Raw genomic sequence first — 23,314 nt, forward strand, 5'->3', positions numbered from 1 at the left:
GACCACTGAAGACAGCCAGTCAGTGAGTCATTGGCGGATTCGGTTATGAAACGAGCTTCGTAATAACGACTTCCCACACTTTACGACAAGAACGCATAATGAAATCAGCTGGATGTAATGCTCTCTCTCTCTCTCTCTCTTTACATGCCCTCGAATACAACTTTGCAAGAAACTACAGAACAACGAAGAAATGAGACGGTTAGGAGAGGTGTAGTTTGACTTTAAAGAAAGCACAAGACAAAAATAAAACTGTAAACATCAATATCACACATAATTATTGTAGGTAACACTGTATAATGACAGACATTCTGAAAATGTGATGAAAAGCAAAAATCACAACCTATCAATTTGGTCATTAAAGTTCACACGCTTACGATTAGTGCAAACATAGCAACGGTAATGCAGTAATGTGCATATGTAGGCTACTCAAAATGTAAACAAAGCAAAAAAGTAGAGAGAAAGCATAGGATGCAGCAGGATGCCCTTTCTGATATGGGAAGACGTGACACTAGATACCACGCCATGACCTTCACTCTGACGCTTGAATTCAAGCCAGTGTAGGAAGATGCGTGATACACTGTACAATATTTAATAACGTCTGATTTTCATGATGAGGATGATGGCGATGACGGCAATGAATTAATATGCTTAATAAAAACGAAGAGAAAACATTGTCACCTAAAATTAAAAATATACAACGAAACCAAATGTGATATCTCTGCCATGTGTCTTTTAAATGCAACCGACGCCTAGTTTGGTCATGGCACGTCCTTGCAGGGAATCTGTGTCAGTTGCATCTGCATCGTAAGTGCACATCACAGCTGTCAGTTTGACCTAATCATGCGGTCACTATTTTGCAATGTGGTGCCTATATCACAATAGCTGGCGTCTACGGATTATAAACGCGCACACACATTCACTATCCCGTTAAATGTCGTTTCCTCTCTCAGGAAAGTACCAGATACTCCAGCATGGAAAATAAAATCCAAATATGCGGAAATCTGTGATGGAGGTACTCACAGTCACGTACAGATTCTACAGACGACGAGGAGAGAAAACGAAAACTATAACCCGAAATCGCACATAACGTGACAGCGACCGACTGCCAAATCAAGATAAACAGAGCAGCAATAACAGCTAAATGGTCGTTGTTCAGTTCAAGGACACTCACTCCTCATATTCAAGACACTCGAAACAGCGATCTGCTCGAGTCAAATCTCCCTCAAACACACTCGCCAACATCTCCTTGACTTCAACGGGTCAAGATGGAGAAAAGAAACGAAAGAAGAACATCAGTTCTCTGCACGAAAATATACAATACGAATTATAGCTATATAGTTCTAGTTTTGTGTTTAACAAGTTAAAAGTTATTAGAATTAATCTGACTAAAATCAAATAAAATACTCCAAAAGGAACAATAATCCTGAACACGATTTTTGAATGATGAGGTATAATCTGCACTCACCTGAAAAAGCATGCAAACCACTCAGTAATTAATAAACTACGTGTGACATACACATTAACAATGCAATCACATCTCTTTTCAGACCAATACTGAAACACTGCGGAAAACCCACCACATCTCATCTAGGTCCATGTACGCCTAATTCACCGGTTTCTATAAAACCAACACTTCTCTTCCCCTATCAGTTCATCTGTCGTTCGTTCTACTTTCTGAATGAAAATCCTACCACAGCGTTAGAGTGAATAACCAAACGAACGTTATAAGACAAAACATAATAAACAGGAAAAGACGCTTAGCCCACAGCTGTTTCCCGAGTAGGATTGGCACAGTCGCGCTGGGATTAGAGAGATTTAAGCAGCTTATAAATGATTTTTATAATGAGGATACTAGTCATCAAAAGGTATGAATCACATACGAAAAACTAAAAGGCAACACAGGTCAAAAGTCAACCAAAAAGCGTATACGGTTCAAAAACGTGTCAACCGATAAAAATTGAAAGTGTAATATTTTTATTTGTACTAAAAACTTCCTACTAGATTATGATATCACGTCAGTAAAATATATTGCATGAATTTCGCTATTAGCATTACAATAAAGTGAAATAAAATATAGTATTAAAAATAAAATAAAAACGGCAATCGTGAATACGGTTTCAGGATGATGAGGCATAATCTTCAATCACCTTGACACGCATGCAAAAAACTCATTATAATAAATTGCAAGTGACAATAAGTGAATACAGATATTCTTAACCTTCTTGCTTTTCAAAATAAGACAACCAGCTGGTGCTCGAAACTTAATAACTAAAAATCGTGTTGTTTGTGCCTTAGTAATGTCTGAAGAAGAATTTCACAACAAAAATCATTAATATACCTATAATCGTTGTTATTGCCATGATTTTTTAATTGTTTAACATCACTTTGTCGTTCTGAAAGTGATTTGACATTTGGCCTATCATTAGTTTCTCGTTCAGAAGGTGACTTGACCCTTGAAACTTAAAGTTAGCACGTTTTACCAAATTTCTTATCAAAAATATTCAATTCGATAAAAAGGAAAAAATCATTTCAAATATTCACTCAGATCGAAACACCATTACAAAATTTAGAACTATTCTGCAATTTGCTGTACAAAGACTGATGTACACTACGCTCTTCATTTTAAAAAAAAAAATTAAATAAATAAATAAATAAACGGTGCGCCCCTTTTCATTTACAGAAACAAGAGGATTAGATTACAAGAAAACTAAGAAACAAATTCAACTTTCTATTCTCAACGGAGTGGAATTGTAAATTTTATCAAACAATGGGTAAACGAATCTTCAGCTTCTGAATAAAGCCTGGAACAGCGTAAAATTGAGACACTTCTCCATATTGCAATTTATTAATCGGGCAATCTGAATAACACCAAGAATTGACAACTCTCGAGAGATAAAATTAATCTTTAACCTTTGCCTCCTTCTCTTCTGTTCTTGCATTTTCACGAAGGAAAATCCGTCATTATTTCTTGAATAAAACACTAGTGCCACAATGTAAGACTGCTGTGTGATTTACAGTTTTAGCCTTGACTTCACAGTAATCTGTTCTCAAGTAAAAACAAGCGAACATAAAATGTACTAAGCTTCAAAAGAGAAGACTTCCCCTTAACTTCATTAAAACCTTGTCCTCAACAATCATGTCAAGCCTTTGTTAATCTAATTGCATGACCTGATTTTCGGACCCCGCATCACAAATTGCCATTAGCGTCTGAGAGAGAGAGAGAGAGAGAGAGAGAGAGAGAGAGAGAGAGAGAGAGAGAGAGAGAGAGAGAGAGAGAGACTTCTGCAGACACCTATGACATGGTTTACATCTCATTCCATGTTGCACCGCGGCATGAAAAACCCACGCCTCGCAAACAACCGCTGTTTAGAAAACGGTGCAGCTAAAGGAAGGAAGTTTTTCTCTCTTAAAAAGAGGAGTACACCTTTTGAGTCTCAAAGGTCAAGTCACTTTCCGAACGAGAAACTGATGACAGGCCAAATGTCAAATCACTTTCAGAACGAGAAGTGATGATAAACTATTAAGAAATCATGACAATAACAACAATTATAATTATATTAATGATTTTTGCTATGAGATTTTTTCTTCAGATATTAGTAAGGCACAGACAATACGATTTTTGGTAATGAAGTTTCGAGCATCAAAATTTAGAGGTAATTATGTTGATGTGTTTCTATACAGGTGTGTGTGTGTGTGTGTGTGTGTGTGTGTGTGTGAGAGAGAGAGAGAGAGAGAGAGAGAGAGAGAGAGAGAGAGAGAGAGAGAGAGACCTAAGACAAGTCACGTTGCAATTCGGAGTATCTACTAAAATTCTGCAAACAAAACAAGAGCAAGTCTTCGTCGTGTTCCCCGGATGAACTCCGGCCAGACTCTTATGAAATATTCAAAATCATAAGCCCGAGGTTTCCTTACGACGTAGCAGAGCCACTATACTTTCCAGACGTACTCGAAATATACACAGAAGCGTTCTTTTCTTATACATTGCTTAGCTGTTAAGAATTACAGTTGGGAAACAATATTTACAAAGTCAAGGCGCGTTGTTAAAAGTTATAAGGATAAAAATGCACTGAAAAATAGGGCTGTTGTTTTTCACTGTTTTATTTCTTATATTTTCTTTGCAACATAAGGGGGGAAAATTATACAATACTTAATCACACGTAAATGTGAGAATTACTCATTTAAAAACTGTATTTTACAAACTAATAATAATAATAATAATAATAATAATAATAATAATAATAATAATAATAATAATAATAATAATGAAAGTTCTTGCGATTATGTTGACAGGATTGCTCCTTGTGCAAGGCTAAACGTCTGCTAATCTAACTTGCGCTATTTAATACAGGAACAGATGTCACCTCGGTATAATATAGCTACAGTGAAAAGAAATAATAATAAAGTACCGATTTCGGGAATTATTTAACCTACAGACAAAGGTTTCGGGGAACACGATAATACAGAAATTATTGGCCTGCAGATGTGACTATGAAAATATATCTTGGCCAGGTAGTAAACAAGTATAGAGAGAGAGAGAGAGAGAGAGAGAGAGAGAGAGAGAGAGAGAGAGAGAGAGAGAGAGAGAGAGAACACGATAATACAGAAATTATTGGCCTGCAGATGTGACTATGAAAATATATCTTGGCCAGGTAGTAAACAAGTATAGAGAGAGAGAGAGAGAGAGAGAGAGAGAGAGAGAGAGAGAGAGAGAGAGAGAGAGAGAGAGAGAGAGGAGGTGCGCCATTTGTTGGCAAGCAATACCTAAACTTGGAAGCTTGAGACAGATACGAAGCAAAAATACCAATCAAGCATTATTGGTGTGGGTGGCGGTTGCAAAGGAAACCAGCAACCTTTACAGCACTCCTACACTAGCGCCTCCTTTCTCTCTCTCTCTCTCTCTATATTATAACAGATGACGGGATACACGTTCTCTAACGGGGGTTTTACATGGATCAGAACCCTTCATTGTGGTATCTATCAAGAGAGGGCCCCTTTGTAACCCTCCCAAAATACACTGTATGGTCTTTCTTTCCACTCATCCTACACACCACACCGTGAACTCTGTTAACCCTGCGTCAAAAGAGGTCTTAGTCTCCTTCGCGTTTAATATAAAAGGCTGGATCTTTCGAACATGTATATAAAGAGAACGAAAAACGACTGAAAATCTATTGATGTAAAGCCTTAAGAAAGATCCTGCGCATTTTACATATACTTTACTTTGATACACAAGTTTCTTCCCTCTTCGCTATAACCTAATGCTTCAGTCCTTAAAGAAAGCAGCCAAGCTGCAAAAAAGAATGAAGCTCTAGATCTGTGTTTTTTTTTATAAACCCATTTACAAATTCAGCAAAATTCATAAACAAACCTTTATAGACATATAAATAAACAAATACAGGAACATTTACACATCTAAAACCATTCCTATAACGTTGTGCCGGTATTTACACTCCTAACAGTGGGAGGAACAATGTCAAAACGTTGCCGAACAACAATCCTATTTTTGGAGACAACGTCTGAGTCAGGCTCACTGAATTCGCCATTTAAAGCCAACGCGCAACAGAAAACAAACAGGGCGAAAGGAAAGGAGGGACGCCTATTAGTCATTAAGCTGAAATTACAGACGGCTGAGAAGGCTACGTGGCCTTATCTTTAGTAATATAAGAGAGGGTCGAGATAGTACAGTCTAAAAGTGGAGTTTATCTTCCCTGGGCTATCGTTTTTACACACACGAAAGTAAACATTTTCATCGAATACGCCGTACTCTTGCTTACAGAAACCATGTGTATTTGCGCAACCCCGTTCATAAAATCTTACGAAATGTACCAAAAACGAAGGAAATCCATACTAACACCCACAAGAAAACAAACACCGAAAAAATTCCTCGGGGCTAAAACAACTCTCCCCGACAGAAAGCCTAAACAAAAGCTACACAACCCAAGCAGATGATACGAGGTAGCTTCACAACAAAGTTTGACTAATGAAAATAACTCCAGGTAAATCCTGAAGTAATTGAATTCTGCGCCGGAGGAGAGAGAGAGAGAGAGAGAGAGAGAGAGAGAAAGAGAGAGAGAGAGAGAGAGAGAGAGAGAGAGAGCTGTACACTGCAGGGTTCCCAACCCTCCCCCCGCCCCCTCTCCGCAACAATAATAACACCCAACGTGGTGATTAATCACCTTAACCCTAAACCAGTATAGGGCTCAGAAGCTTGACTTCAAACCAAAAGCTTGGAAGAAAGGAAGACTAGGGAAAAAACATAGGCGCTTTTTAATATGGATGTAATATTTTTTTTAAATATTATATACAAAAACATGTTAACTTCATTAATTAAGAGGAGCTACATTAAATACCGCTTAAATTTTTCAAGACATTGATACGATACCACGCGGTGTGGAACCAGAAGTGATGCAGAAACGAGGTATGAGGCGTTAACTTTTGAACAATGGGGACTACAGAAAACTGCACTGTTACTTCACATGTTTCCCTCACAACCATCCATAACGATATAGTCTTGAAAACGAAAATAAAAAACGTCAATCATTTATTGCGTGCGCGTCCATACGAACGAAATCGGTTTTACATGAAAAAATACCACAACAGATCCAAGATAATAACAATGGAAATTTCTCTATTAATAACAATGGTCATAATATTTACTAATCATTTCCGAACTACTATGCCTGTGCTATTGCATTAGGGGACCAGCCGATAAAATAAATTTCTTGGAAACACTCAGGAAAGACCTTATTTTTTTCACATCTAAAATAAAGATTTTGAATAAACAAGTTTTATCGTTTGCATTCCTGATAAAAAGCTGAATTATTAAAAGAACTCATTCGTTACAAACGATAATGAGAAGGAAAATTAAACGAATTATCGAGTCATTGCGTTTAGGTGTGTTGCATGAAAAAGAAGCAGAATATAAGTGCTACCTCAGTTACCTGAAGAAAAAATGTATTATATATACCGAAACCGACGTGGAAGAAAAAGGAATAACAACAATTACGAATACTAAAGTCCATAAAATATTTGTCTAGATATAAACCTACTACTCTAGCTTTCGACAACCTGCTCACTTCTCAATATCGAAAACTCTCTACATAATTTCATTATATTAGGAATCAAAGTTAATGGAGATTTTATTCTTCATCTTCTTGATCATCATCGTCATCATAATATAATAATAATAATAATAATAATAATAATAATAATAATAATAATAATAATAATAATAATAATAATAATAATAAATATTATTATTATTATTATTATTATTATTATTATTATTATTATTATTATTATTATTATTATTATTATTCCTCTGTTCAAAAACTCATTCGTAAACAAAACACCCGCTGAACTTCTGCAATTTCAACAGATTAAAAGAATATTTCTACGTCAGCATTTTCCACTCGCCGTCTCCCGAAAAAAAATCTTGGAAGTTTTCAGAGAGAACAAACGAGCCTGAAGTTTTCAGCTCTGGAACTTCAGCTACGGTATGTGTAAAAAATTGGTTGTCGTCCATATAAAGATGCTAGTTACAACGAACATCTAAACTTGGCTCTGTCAGCGAAAAAAGACGTCTTTTCCAAAATCCTTTGTATTCTGATTCAATCTGATCGTACCGTGGGACATTTTGCCTTCTTTTGCTATCAATCGTGCTATTTTTTTTTCGTCACTATCATCTGACAGTCTATTTTAATGGAGATCACAGTTTCCAAATGACAATCCTTTTTTTTTTTTTTTTTTAATCAACACCTCTTCACAAAGACGATTCTTTCTGTCGCTCGTCTGCCATCTCCTAACGATCGTGCTTTCATCAGACCTTATCGGTTTCACAGCGAAATTTCTTTTATTAACCTTCTTCCATTTCCTAGCGATCACTTTTTTTGCTATCAAACCTTTGTCACCTCCTAAAGATAAGCCTTTTCATTATCTCTTGTCCAATCGAACCTTTGCAGTTCATAACCATTTTACCAAACCTCTGTCATTTCCTTGCAATCACTTTTTTGGAATCAAACTTCTGCGGTTTTATCGTCCCTTGGCCAACTCCTAATGATCACTTTTATTTTCTAAATGAAATCTTTGCAATTTCCTAAAGACAAGCCATTTGATCAGCCGTAGCCATCTCTCCAGGATCACTTTCTTCCTTTTAATTCTTTGCAACCTTAGAAAGGTCAGTCTTTTTATCATCCTTCTGCCATCTCCTTTCGATTACTTTCCCAATAAACCTTTGTCGTTGTTTCTCTATCATTCCTTTGCCATTTTCTAACTATTACTTTTTTTTCTTACCAAACTAACGTTCTCCCACAAGATCCCTCTTTTCATCCACCCTATTTCATTTCCTAGCGATCACTCTTATCAACCATCAACCATTGTCCGTCTGTCTGTCTGTCTTTTATCAGAGGGGCGCTTGACCGCCTTCGGTCTACGCCCAATTTCATTTTGATTACTCTCTCTCTCTCTCTCTCTCTCTCTCTCTCTCTCACAGTGAGCTGAGATAATGCCTACGCGACTATTCCTACACGGGCTGTTTTTTTTTACTGAAGCATTCACGTTTACTCTTCAAATTCTTCCCCACTATTTCTAGGCATATCTTTACCATCTCCCCTTAATTTTTCCCCTTCCAATTCCCTTAAGGATTCGCACTGAGGGGAAATGTAATGATCACCCTCTCTCGCGTTCCAATCCACCCCACTCTTTCCCCCTTAAACTAACAGACAAGGGAGGCCTCTGGATACGATTACAATTTGATGGAAGACAATTGCGCATAAATTATCTACGCAACAATCATCACTTGAAAAGAAGAATGCTCCTCTGTTTCCATTACGAAAGAGATCAAAATAAACATAAAAGACATACACAGCTGTCCACTCGACTTTGATAGACATGCCAAAGCGATACTCAACATCAGCAACTACTGACTACTGTAAAACTGGAATCTTGTAAAAGAAAATAAAACTCCATTAGTGGTTTCTCTAGTATATAATTCATGGATTTTCTCACTGAAAAGAGATAAAACTTTAACTCGAAAAATGATGTTACTGTGGATAACAAGCCAACGAGTAACGAAGGAATTGTCCTCTCTTGAATGACCGAACTCACACACATACCAAGAAGGGAGCAAGGAATTAACGGCTGCATCGACGCGTAAATCATATGCATTTGACACTGCAGTAAAACAGGAGAGAGAGAGAGAGAGAGAGAGAGAGAGAGAGAGAGAGAGAGAGAGAGAGAGAGAGAGAGAGAATAATAATCAGATCAATAATGTCTTCCTAATTGGATCTGAACCGGCCAGTCTGTCTTAAAGCATCTCAAAGGAAAATCAGGAGAAGTGCTGCATTAGCTTGTAACAGCGAATAATTGGAATGAATGAATGAGTGAATGAATGAATGTATTAATAAATGAATCCCTATGAGGTTGGTCTGGTGAATAAAGTTCTCTGGATGCAATAACATTCCAGAGTGACTTTAATATGAAATCCAACAGTCGGATTACAACTGTTTCTGCAAATTGCCAATTCAACACCGCTTAAGTTCAAATGATGAATATTTCTTTTAATTAAATTCAGTTGTACCTGTAACAACGCTATGGATGTCATTTGCCAGTATCGAGAATTTTATAATTTACGAGCACACAATATATATATATATATATATATATATATATATATATATATATATATATATATATATATATATATATATATATAATGTGTGTAACTACTTTATACTACTCTTGGTTCAGCAAATGCGATAAGAAAAAATAAATCCTCGCGTTTACAGAAATGCTGTTCTCAGCTAAGGAAAAAATCTGATAACAGAGAAATACTAAAAAAAACGTTCTTGATGTAAGAGACGAACGGAATAAAGAACATAAACGTGAACACTGACAATACGTGAGGTAAAACTAAGAAAAAAAAATAAGAGGAAAATATGAAAGCCACTCGAACACGCAAACTACATTATAGGAAGTCTGGTAAAATCAACGTTCTAGCTGAAACGGAAGCAGGTGAAAAGTCCAACCAGAAGTGAAGGACGCTGTAGGATTCATGATCCAAAGAGGAGGCTCAAAGGACTTTTGGTAGGATCTTCTTTAAGGAATTTTACTGGCTGTAAAAATGTAAGCCTTAGGCAATACACAATGCTTCTAAGACAAATCAGTTATATTTTTTACTGTTAACTAATATTTACAAAGATAAAAAATGGAATAAACATTAACATATACCGTTTGTAAAAATACCAAGTGAACATTTTTCCTGATTAGCAAACGGAAGATATGTATTACGCTGGCTAACTTAGCAACAAAACTAGGACCAGATTGCAAACATAAAACAGCAGCAGTAATTATGATCAAAGTCGCAAAAATATAACCCGAAAACATCTGACAAGCTATTTAACAGTACTCATGATGTCCCTAACAAAATTTGCTGAATATCAAGCAAGGTGCACCTCGTGAAAAATGTCTCTTATTTACAAAAATATACAAAGCAGAGAGAGAGAGAGAGAGAGAGAGAGAGAGAGAGAGAGAGAGAGAGAGAGAGAGAGAGAGAGAGAGAGATTCAATGAATTTAGCTGTGCGGGTGAAACCTTGTCCTGGGTGCCACACGATGCCGGTCTACCAACTTCTTCAGATGAGGCACTATGTAAACGTTGAAACTGGAGTGTCATGGCATACAATGCCTGACATTTCCTCCAAATTTCGTCTTCCTCCTCTTTTCCGAGTTCGATTATCCCTGCTTTCTTTTCTGTCTTTGGATGCCCTTTCCAAATAGACTCTTTGGAATGGTATAAAAAGGCAAGGGAAACTTGCAAAAGTTTGGACGACCTTGAGAGTTTATGCACTGATGTACACGCGAATTACATACCGTAAATGTATATGAGTGTGTATGTATGTATGTATGTATATATATATATATATATATATATATATATATATATATATATATATATATATATATATATATATATATATAATACACGGTATGTAATGTGTGCACATCACTACAAAAATTCTCAACGCCGTCCAAGTTCGCAAATTTTATATATATATACACACACACACACACACACACACATATATATATATATATATATATATATATATATATATATATATATATATATATATATATATATATATATATATATATATATATATACGTGTGTGCGTATGTGTGTGCATTGTGTTGAGTGTAACAATTCATGTAAATTAATGAACATACCAATATGTATCTATATGTGTTTGGGTGTGCATAAATACGTGATGTTAATGAACTTATATAAAGGAACCCCAATGGCGAGCAAATATATGTGAACAACCACAAATCAATGGCACAAAATGGCAACACGAACGGATTTATATACACATTTAAGACAAAACTGTTCAGACAAACTTCCTTCGACGAGGGACACTTTTCACAATCTCCACTTCAAAGAGACAAGGAACTGAAAACACAGAGAGATGCGATGCTTAATAAACCATCATTCAATCTAACGTTAATAGAAAAATGTCATTAAGGACACAAAACGTAATTACAACAAACACACAACACGGCTTCCGACATCATCTCCAGTCCGCATCTCTCTCTCTGCTACTCCCTCAAGGGAGTTCGCCCGGAGAAATATATATAAGCTGTCCCACCGAAATCGTGCCGGGAGAAGCAGTGTGGCCCGAGCGATAAACCCGGCCGCTCACTAACCGCGCATCTGGCATACTGACGCTCGCCTCGTCGTCCTGGCCGCCAGTCCGGAGGGGAGTTGCGTGCGTATGTCCGTCATGTGTGCATATATACGTTTGGTTGAGCATGAAATGCGTGTGAGGAGCCTCAGAGCTTGGTTACCTGACTGGAGGTGTGGCTCTGGGGTTAAGGGTTGTCAAGGAGCAATTGCAAGAACGGAAACACACTGTCGATAATTGACTATCCAGAAATTTAAAGTGTAGAATAACAAGTCCTCAAAATATGATACAACAAAATGACAAAATAACATTTAAGCTCTCATCTTGATGACAAAAGGGCTTAATTATATTGGGAAATTCATAACTATTGGCGATTTCAGAAACTTTGAGTCAGGTCGTTACCCAATCATATCAAAAGTTAATTAAAAACAAAAGTTGCATGAATTGAAATTTAATTAGCAAGACCGCGCCCCCCCCCTCTCTCTCTTTCTCTGTCTCTGTCTCTCTGTCTGTCTCTCTCTCTCTCTCTCTCTCAAAGTAATAAAAATTCGATGTTTTGCTAGAAAACGTTGTCAATAAAAGCGGAATCAGACCATATAAATACAAAAAATATATATAAAAAACAAAGCTTTACAATACTAGAAGCAATATACTGCATTATAACAATAATTTAAATAATAAGAATTAGAAAAAAAATTTATTAAGAAAATATCACCCAACTTGGAGAATACCGATATATTTTACCGTCAAAACAGTCCTAATGATTCAAGTGAAATATCCTCATACAGATGCATACAGATTCGCTCAAGTATATTAACTTTGTGTGTATATGTGTGTGTGTGTGTGTGAAAGGTTTAGGGTACTTGGAGACTCTTCCACCATCATCATCATCCTATTCTACCCCAACTTAAAATATCTGTCTTTGAAATTCTCCGAGTTACTGACAATTAATTGTAACCCCTAAACACTGAACATGGGTTTCACATCCCACGCCTTAGACGTCACGCGCATCTTGTAGTGGGCATGTGAAGGCAGGCAGCTTGGACCTCTTCATACCTTCAATCTAGCCCAAGTTCTGTCAGAGCGAAGTCACGTCACAGCACTCCGTGCCTGGAATTTTTCAAGAATGTAAGGGTTGTGTACGGTATGCCGATATTTAATCATAACTGAAAAATAAAGTCGGCTACAGCATACCAGAGTTCACTGCTAGTGTGTAGTGTTAGTAAAAATACGGCACCCTTTGTGATGAATTATTTTCTCTTACCTGCAGTGAAATTTATTTTTCGGTGTGAATCTTAGAGCAAAGATTAATTTGGTCGTTATGGCTTCCAAGCCAAAAGATCTAGATCAGCTTGAAATGACGGTCATCTTTTCATATTGAAGCAGTGATAATGAAAATGACAATGAACTGGAACTCTATGATAGTGACATAGATGCTGGTAATGTTGATAACCAGGTAATACTAGTAGTGAGAAAGGTGACAATGACTCTGACACTTGCATACCACCCCATCCTACGCTGGGAAAAGCAACAACTGGTCAGGCTGATAGTACAGGCGTCCACCTCCTAACAGCTTCTCAACTACCCTAGTACTGCTGCTTCCCCTGCTGTGGTCCCTTCCTCCGCTGCTGCTACTATCAACCCACACAGGTACTTTGAAATCATAAATGAAACTGTTTAGTCGGCCAACCAGAATGATGCATCTAGGTATCGATCCAGTAACCAACAGCTTTTGAAAGAAGTTATCCACTGTTGTAAGGGTTACAGAAGAAGAGATAATGCCCTGGAAGGTGTTGTGATTCTTAGTGGCTACAGGTGTGATGATCACCTGGCCCAAAGGCGTTTTAGAACCCTGTTACAGGAACTCTTTCTACAGAGCAGCGATGTCAGAGGTCTGTACCACTTTTCTGCTGGATGCCTCCATTTCGATGAAAACAAAAGAAAACAGCAGGAAAGGCAGGACAAAGACAAATTATCCATAATTTGTGTTTGGTACATGATAAGTGCATATTGTGTATAACACTACCAGCCCAATGAGAACAAGATCCATTGATATACAATTGTTGGGCTGCAGAAGAAATGCCACTTTAGGATGTGCATCCTTAATAAGACAGCTGAATATGGTCTCAAACTCGTTCTGATCAACAGACTTGACATGCCCCTGCCACCACACTAACCACATGTCACAACAAACGATTGGTTTACTTTTTTGCCACTAATTCATGACCTTTTGCAACCAAGGGGTAAAAAAACCCGACTGGCGACAACTTTCCAGGGGTATTCTTATATCTAAATTCTATGGACCGTTGCCAGCTTATTAAATTTACAGCACTGTGTAACCCCTTATGATTCGAGAAGGTTTTTGTGGTGAAAATTTTCAACCAGTTCTTCAGAGATGAGATTACAAATATATTCGTGCTAAAATTAAGTTAAGAAATAACCAAATGAATAGTACATTCAGAAAAGCAGAAAAACAAAATGAAACAAAGCAAATGACAAACTTTCCATCTTTTGAGCCATGTCAAGGGTCAAAGCGATCGTTCTGGTGGATCAGAAATATATTTCTATGATGTACCTGAAATTTAGAGTAACAATCTGACTTCAACCATAAATCATAGAAATAAACTTGACCAAAAATTTAATTTGATAATGTAATCGCAACATGAATAGTTTTAAGACCATTATCCTAATCGCAAATGAAACTGTTTGCAAATAACGAATAATACTATGTAAAGCTGAATTTATGCAATAAGAGAAATAGCACTACAGATTCTCCTACCAAATAAACAAGATAACAGAAAGGAAGGAATGTCAAGCGCATCCAACAACCTCAAAAAAAAAAAAAAAGTTTGTTAAGCAATAAGAGGTAGAAAAAAAGCATCCATTTAAAATCGTGAATTCATTAAGCTTGAATTAAGTAAATTATATGTTAACACAAAAAATTCCGACGCCTTCATGTGCTCGCTCTCTCTCTCTCTCTCTCTCTCTCTCTCTCTCTCTCTCTCTCTCTCTCTCTCTCTATATATATATATATATATATATATATATATATATATATATATAGTATATACAGCTATCAGTCCATAATCTAAGATTAAATTTTTAAAAATGTTTGTTTTGCTTCCTACACTGATACGTGATATATATATATATATATATATATATATATATATATATATATATATATATATATATATATATATATATATATATATATATATATATATATCTCTCTCTCTCTCTCTCTCTCTCTCTCTCTCTCTCTCTCTCTCTCTCTCTCTCTCTCTCTATATATATATATATATATATATATATATATATATATATATATATATATATATATATATATATATATATATATATATATATATATATATATATATATATAGTATATATAGCTATCAGTCCATAATCCAAAATTAAATTTTTAAAATATGTTTGTTTTGCTTCCTACGCTGATACGTGATATCTTAATTTTAAGACCTACACATATTTATCAGGAATCTTTTCAAGCACCACTAATAACATGGCCGTAAGTTTTGCATAATTTGCTCTCCCAACTCACCCGGAAGACTATTTGCAGACATTTCCCAGGCGCCTTGCAATAATCACTGTTCATAAATCAGAACAAAAACTTTGTATAATCTGCGTTTATAACTTTAACCATTACCTCCGATTAAATTGGTTTCATGAATTAATCAGGCTTTGCAGTGATCTCTTTAATATACTTAGTTGTCCAAAAATCTTTTCTTACTTTACGCAAGGGGATTTTAGGAGCAATCTCGGTAATTCGTGGAAACTGCATAGTTAGCCACAATTCAAGTAAACAGCTGTATGATTAGACAGCAGCCTCTTGTAACTTCCCATGAAACTCAAAAGTTATCAAAAATAACTTATCCATGCAATTCCTTGATATGTTCAATCAAGAATTTCTTGTCACTGTCATTTCTATTTACTGAGAAATTTTCCACAGTCAGCCTCCCTGAGTATGATTAACCTATACTAATTGAGCCAATTTCTTTATATTTTTTTCACAAATTGCTTTTATAACGCAGATTCTCACCTTAAAGTCTTTCAAACATTCAATTAGCCCTCCAAAGATGACTTTAAAAAATTTCAGCCAGATGTTTTCCGTGAATAATTTTCATAAATCTAAATAACAGTTCAAATAAAGCCTTTAACGGAATTAATGTTACACATCTCATAAACCAGGGGAATAAATTTGAATAGACCTTTTGCATAAATGGCCTTCATAAATTCAGCCGGAGTATTCACGTTCTTCTCTTCAACAAATGTGGACAGATGATTTATGTAAGTCATATATTCAAGCCAGAAGCTTCACGCTGTGAAAATTCCTCTTGGAGTGCTAATTGCATTAATCCTATTACCTATTCCTAATGGCAGTACGAACAAGAGATGTCCAACGAAATCCCCACTTGGCGACAGCTGAGGTGTCTAACTATTATGGTCATATCTGCAAGTTAAAGCTGACGTACTGCGCTGCTAAATGTCTCACACCTGATTCGTTACAATAAAATAATATCAAATAAAAGCAATAAAAATGCTAAACCGTATTTCCTAGGTCTTTGAATGCTCACTGACTGAGTTTGACAGCTAGTCTGGTCAAGGAGCGTAAAAGAAAATAATAAGTGTTAAGACAAAATGAATGGTCTGCTAATAACAAACAAACAGACAAATGAATACAAAGGAGAGAGAGAGAGAGAGAGAGAGAGAGAGAGAGAGAGAGAGAGAGAGAGAGAGTACAATACGAATTTTACGATAAAAAAATTCTGAAAAAAAAGACAATCTGATACATTTCAGAGTCAAGTTTCACAGACATCCGAACAAACATATATCAATATATTCTCTGTAAGAATATGAACCCACTGACAAAAAAAAAAAAAAAATTCTGCATCCAAAGCTGACATACTAAAAATACAATACAGAATGAGAAACGAGAAATGTGAGACTATAAATAACCCTAAGCTGTGAGAGAACAACGCTAAAGCGCTTCGCTTCGTTCAACAAATCACCAACAAATATCGGCAAAACCGAGAGAAAAACACAGAACACGACCTGCATGCCATTAACCACCGGAGCCGTCGAATTTCAATATCCTCATTGGCATGAATTTCATGCAAATTCCATGCAAATTAAACGTTATTGGTGAACTCTGCCGGGATGGACTAGACTCAGTCTCTGGCTCAACTTTGTTTACATAAATGGGCCCATTTTTTGTGCATGTTAAGTACATATGATTAAAAACATACACATTACAAAAGCATTTGTATGCATAAATCCATAATCATTATTAACTTCGCACATAAACTGATAGAAATTTAAAATCCCTTATATACGGTTATTACGGTAAAATAATAATTGTGTTGAAACTTAAGCTTTGTGAAAATAGGTTAAAGCCACATCTAAGGCAACGGCAGACCACTAGCGGATCCAGAAAAATTTCAAGGGGGGGCGGGCACCAATTTTCACATTATACACACACATATACATACATACATACATACATACATACATACATACATACATACACACATATATATATATATTATTTCCATAACAGATTTTTATTTTTTTCCCATTTCTATATTTATCATTTGGGTTATTATCAAAATCTGCAATAATATTATTTTGTCATTATTTTTCATGGGGGGGGGGGGGGCATGTGCCCAGGTACCCCCTCCACCCCGATCCGCTAGTGCGGAAGACAGCGTCCACAAACGACGAAGAAAATTTAAAATCAACCCATAATTTTAAATCAAGAATCAATAAATTATTTAGTCGTAATCCTGTAAACATTGCTTCATGGGATGTGTTACATTAATTCTATTAAAGGCTTTATCTGAACAAAGATAACGTTAAAATTCAATCTTTTCTTCTTTTTCTTTTTTATGAGAGCAAACCCTGTTTTCATTAAAACGTTCACGTATATGAATAAAACAGTAATGAAGCCTAACCCAGGAACAACGTGACCAATCATAGATAAACAGGCATGAGCGAATTATTAGCAAATTGGCTCCATTGAGCATAACTGGGCATAGCGTGAGAGAGTAATTTGGTCGCCTCAGCAGATTTGAATGTTTGTTATTGTCCTTTCGAAGCCAACTACCACCATGTTAAGACTTTTGGCAGATACAGAGCAAGATACACCAGAGTAGCTAAAGATTTGGAATCCCACCAAGCCTAGCGCCTTCTCCTTAATCGAATGAAGGACCCTCTGGCTAGCTACTTGTCCACAAGGCAAGGGAGCCTGCCATGTTGTAGACTTTCCTAAGGGTGACCTGAAAGTGGGTACGATACAAGGTGACCTCATCTGTCCTACAGCCCAAGCTTACAAGCTGATATAATTTATCCTCAAGTCTAAGAGCAAAGAATACAGATACTTCTGGTAATAGTCACCCTCCTCCACAAATTTCTGAGTAACTAAAAAATATTAATTCAGTCAGCAAAACGATCTCTGAAATAAGAGATCGAACCCTTAAAAGGTAAAAGTATTTCAAGGTTTCATCGTGGTACTGAATAACCAAACGGTACCAGGGCCAGCAGGCTTTCGTAAATCAAATCAGAGCAAGGTTTCGTCGTATCTAGCTGAAGCGGATTATCATGATTCTGAACGGCCAGTGCCGATCTTGCCGAAGCCTACGTATTTTCAAGGACGACCCTACGCAAGATAAAAGTAACTGTAACGCTCACCTCATCATTTTTCATTGCTCCTCAAAATACTCACCTGCCTATTCTAATAACTTAATAGCTGTTGTCTAATTCACTTGGTATAAATACATATGAATTCGGAGTTCTTTTAAGCCTAAACTTTCTTCTTCATCTAGTCCAGTCTTTTCATCTCATATTTGGTGTTTTGGTAGCAACAGGAATATATGGATTTGCATTAATCAACAAAATTTCTCTATCAGTAGGTTTAATTCATGCCTCTCTCTCTCTCTCTCTCTCTCTCTCTCTCTCTCTCTCTCTCTCACACACACACACATACAAATTCAATTAATTCTCGTAATTCCTCCAATCCCCTTTGTTTAATTTATCAAACCTGTACGTCTCGATTTCAGTATCATTTCCTCCCCATGGAACTCGTTTCATAGATCTATCCCCCCCCCAACTCTCCCCCACCCTCTTCTTCCTATACCAACACCGCATCATCCGTCTTCCCCTTCAACGAATATCATTCACACAAGGGATACAGCAGTACAGACATCTCATGAGATTTAAAGCAGAGAGCTCCTGTACACTGAACCTAGCTGCTGCCTCTGCCGCTGCCGAGCTTGCAGGTAACGCATCGAGTCTTTACATGCCTGGTGTGTGATCTCGATAGCGCTGCTTTCAGAGAGAGAGAGAGAGAGAGAGAGAGAGAGAGAGAGAGAGAGAGAGATGATGATGGTTGGTTTCACGCCGGTGAAGTGACGATAACCTAGCCGAAATCTTCCCGTTCTTTTTGATCGAGATGTAAGACAGTCAACATTTAGAAGAGCTCCTGATCGCTTTCGCTGCTAATTTTTTTTTTCTCTATTCATTCTCTTTCTCCTAGACACGAACCTAGCCCAGACGCACGACAGTCGGCTAGAAAACAAGTATATTATTCTCTGTATATGTCAACACGAGGAATCCCTTGTTTGAACGAAAAATTCAACGTTCACGTAGTTTTTAAACTGGACAAAAATGAATTGAAGTGATCGTCGACGTAAATCTAGGGTGAAATTTCCTCTAATTTCAAATACAGAATTCTAGAGGAGCTTCTCCCACTCTAATCTCTGTGTGAAACAGAACAAGAAAATTATATGCAAGGGACAAGAAAGCGTAAACCACTTTGTGAAAATACACAGATCACGTAGAAATTCAAAACATTTCTCAAACTGCAATTATGACCCGACGTTATATTTTTAAGGTAAACTTTGACAGGTAAGAGAAACTCTTTACGAATCAAAAGAAATCAAATCTTTTACAGAAAAGGGGATCATTTTAATGGACATATCTGAATTTAAAACACAATGGTATGAGCGTCCTCAAATTCAGAGTTGAATCTAGCAAAAAAAAAAGAGGCAAAAGTAGAAACTGCACATAAAGCCTTTCTCTTACTCTTAATATGGGATGGGATTTGGAGGATTTAAGAAACTGTTACTGAAAGTGTTTACATGGGTAGGGGCTGATAATGTGGAAGCTTTCTATGAAGGGAGAGATGAGAAAGAAGAAGATGAGGAGAGGGAAAAGGAGAGGAGTGTGACGAATAATGAAAAGAGGAGATTAGAGAGAGAACAGGAGGAAAGGCATATAAAGAACATTTTTATCTACGTATTAATTTATCAATTTCTTGTTTCTTTTTACTGAGTGAAATCTCTTTCTGTATTTCCCTTTACCTTCTCTTCTTCCTAATGAACACCATATTATTTGGAAGCTTGAATTTCAAGTCACTGGCCCCTGTGGGCTTGTCCCATATGAATAGGGGTCATCTTCTGAATAATAATAATAATAATAATAATAATAATAATAATAATAATAATAATAATAATAATAATAATAATAATAATAATAATGTTAAAGACTTCAGTTTAATATTCAAAAACCAAGGCTAACACCAGTTCAAAGCGGAATAACAACAGAACTGGAAAACAAAATTGTTTGAACTGGCAGCCCACAAGAAGGGGAAATATCCGGAAAACTGGTGTAATCCCCAGGTACAGAAGAAAGTAACCTATCTGTGATCACCTTAAAAAAAAAAAAAATAAAGTTGCTGATTTTCTTAAATTACTTGGATGTATATGAAGCAAATAAAAGTACTATATCTAAGAAACGTACCCATTCGGACAAAGCGCTAAAAAGATGGAGCGACACATGAAATATCCAAGCCCATATGCTTTACGAGGAAATCTTGTAAGATACGTCAAATCTGGTATAAGGTAAAAAAAAATATATATATATATTCTAAGTTGATATATTTTCTCCATTTTTCTAAAAGATTATATCTCATGAGACGGGCAGATTTCTCCTCGAGCGAGCGTGGGCACACACCAAGAAATTTGCAGGCCAACTAAAAGATCTTATGTATGAAAGTGCTCAGTTTGTATATTCGTGTATATATATATATATATATATATATATATATATATATATATATATGTATGTATGTATGTACGTATGTATGTATGTATATACAGTATATGTGCACATATATACATATATATTTATGAGAGAGAGAGAGAGAGAGAGAGAGAGAGAGAGAGAGAGAGAGAGAGTTTACATAAAATTTGTGAAATAGGAGATAAACGGGCTTCATGCCATTTAGCAATTAGTACCAGCTGAGGACTATAAACAGAAAAGGGATGAGGCACAATAAACATTCAATTACACTTCATACAGAAAACGACCACTGCTCAATATTAATAACAATATTAACGCAAATTAAAAGCTTGAATATATATAAACAGTATATATATATATATATATATATATATATATAATAATAATAATAATAATAATAATAATAATAATAATAATAATAATAATAATAACAATAATAATAATAATTATAATTATAATAATAAAACACTGAAGTAAATTAAAAAAAAGTGCCAACCTTAACAAAAGCACCTGTTTCAACATTTTAACTGACATAATAATTAAAATAAATATCACGCAACAATTTCCTGTGTTTTGCGTTAGCGCCAAACTATATAAATTTACTTAAAACGGAATAAATTGTTGTATTGAACAATATTTTTATCGACGATAGCGAGTTTGTTTGAGCGCCCGCGCGCGCGTGTGTGTGAGAGAGAGAGAGAGAGAGAGAGAGAGAGAGAGAGATGCCTCTGTTAAGGCAATGGACGAGGTTATACAAATGAAATAAAAGGGGCACCTGAAACATAGCAACTAGCAGACAATAGGATTTGACAAGGCAAGAACAACCAATCCTTGTCAAAATGCTATTACAAAGGACCGTCGCTTGACATCCTCCATTACGAGCTCTAGATGAGCTTCAAAAGGACAATGAAGCGAATTTTCTCTTCGGGGATTTTGAAGAGAGACGAAACTAAAAACAAAAATCGTCTAAGAGTGGCGTACACACTACATAGGTCTTGAAAATTATTACTCTTCAGGTATCTGCCTTTGTATATGTTGTATACGTGATATTCTTACAAGCCCTAAGTATTATAACGGGTTTCTAAGAGTGTGTTTGTATACATATACATATATACATACATACATATATACAGTATATATACACATATATATATAGAAATAATCAACACACAATCACACGTGGAACAGAAATAAATTTCTGACTCACATCAGGATCGAACCCAGCGCTCTGGTCTTTCATTTGAAAGACCTGGGTTCGATCCTGATGTGAGTCAGAAATTTATATATATATATATATATATATATATATATATATATATATATATGTATATATATATATATATAATATATATATATACACACATCTATACATATGTAATATATATATATATATATATATATATATATATATATATATATATATATATATATATATATATATATATATTTATATAATGTGTACGTATGTATGTATATATATGTCTGTGTATGTATGTATGTATGTATGTATGTATGTATGTATATATGTACGTATAATTTCTAAGTATCAGTCAGCCATCAAGAAACTTCTTGCACTTAAAATGACAGCTTCGGCCACATGTCTAGCGTAGAGAAATGAGATCCACAGTCCTAAAATCATACCTGAAACGTTCATTAAAGCTACGACATCAATGAAACCATAAAGCTATCACCATCACGAAAACAGAGGCTGAAAATGACTCGCCCTCCCAGACAGAACTCACCCATTTCCCAAAATAAGTTAATTTACTCATTCTTTATACATCAAACTTTATTTTCGGTACCATAAAAGTGTGGCAATTGTGCCGGTCATCGAAAGAAGGTAGAATCACGGATGTAACAGAGAAAAAAGAAACAATACCCGGGATTCCTTTTATACGCTTGCCCCGCAAAAAAGGAAGACCATGAAAAAGGGAGGAGAACTGCTTCCTTTCCAGCTAACTTTCTTCCCCCATCAATTAAGGAAGAACACGAGACAATGGCACTGACCACCAACCAGCACAGAGCTGAGCATCATTGATCCACGGCGAAGAGAGTAACGGAACCCAGGTAATTAAACATCCCGTGTTTTCCCAACGTCACTCACCCCACTCGGGCCAGATATTACCTTTCTTTGCAACCTGGTAACACCTTTCATGTTCGCTAATTACTTGGAAGACGAGAAAAGAAAGATGTAAAATAATTAGCAAATTATAAATAAACTGATTTCTAAAGCATAACATTGGTTTAAACTAAATTAAAGAAAAACTTGAAGGTTGAAAAGAGGACGGCGGACAATTCTACGAAGGGGAAAAAAGAAAACAATCTCAATATTGGGTGCACTTCCGAGGATACCTGGCCAAATGCCAAACGCACTTTTGGAAGGAATGGGGCTGGCGGGGACCGAAAGACTGGGAGCCGAGCTAAAAATCGTTAGTCCGTTTAAAAGTCTGACATAAATAGACTTTACCTCCTAACACAGTAATTGGAGAAGATTCGAAATCTAATTTATGGACTAAATCTAAAAAGTACCTACACT

The 23,314-nt window shown here is 36.0% G+C and overlaps 1 protein-coding gene across 5 annotated transcripts in view; it reads right to left on the reverse strand.

The window, feature by feature from the left end:
- Positions 1-23,314, reverse strand: part of Lrrk (Leucine-rich repeat kinase) — a 660,345-nt gene that overhangs the window by 366,906 nt on the left and 270,125 nt on the right. The window contains exon 1 of one of the 5 annotated variants that reach the window (XM_067121014.1): positions 11,641-11,715. The exons of the other annotated variants lie outside the window; for them this stretch is intronic. The gene's annotated coding sequence lies outside the window, so the exon portion shown is untranslated. Of the gene's footprint in view, positions 1-11,640; positions 11,716-23,314 lie in introns of those variants that run through there. 5 annotated transcript variants of the gene reach the window in all.

The sequence above is a fragment of the Macrobrachium rosenbergii genome, chromosome 19 (genome assembly GCF_040412425.1).
Source record: "Macrobrachium rosenbergii isolate ZJJX-2024 chromosome 19, ASM4041242v1, whole genome shotgun sequence".
NCBI classification, from domain to species: domain Eukaryota; kingdom Metazoa; phylum Arthropoda; class Malacostraca; order Decapoda; family Palaemonidae; genus Macrobrachium; species Macrobrachium rosenbergii.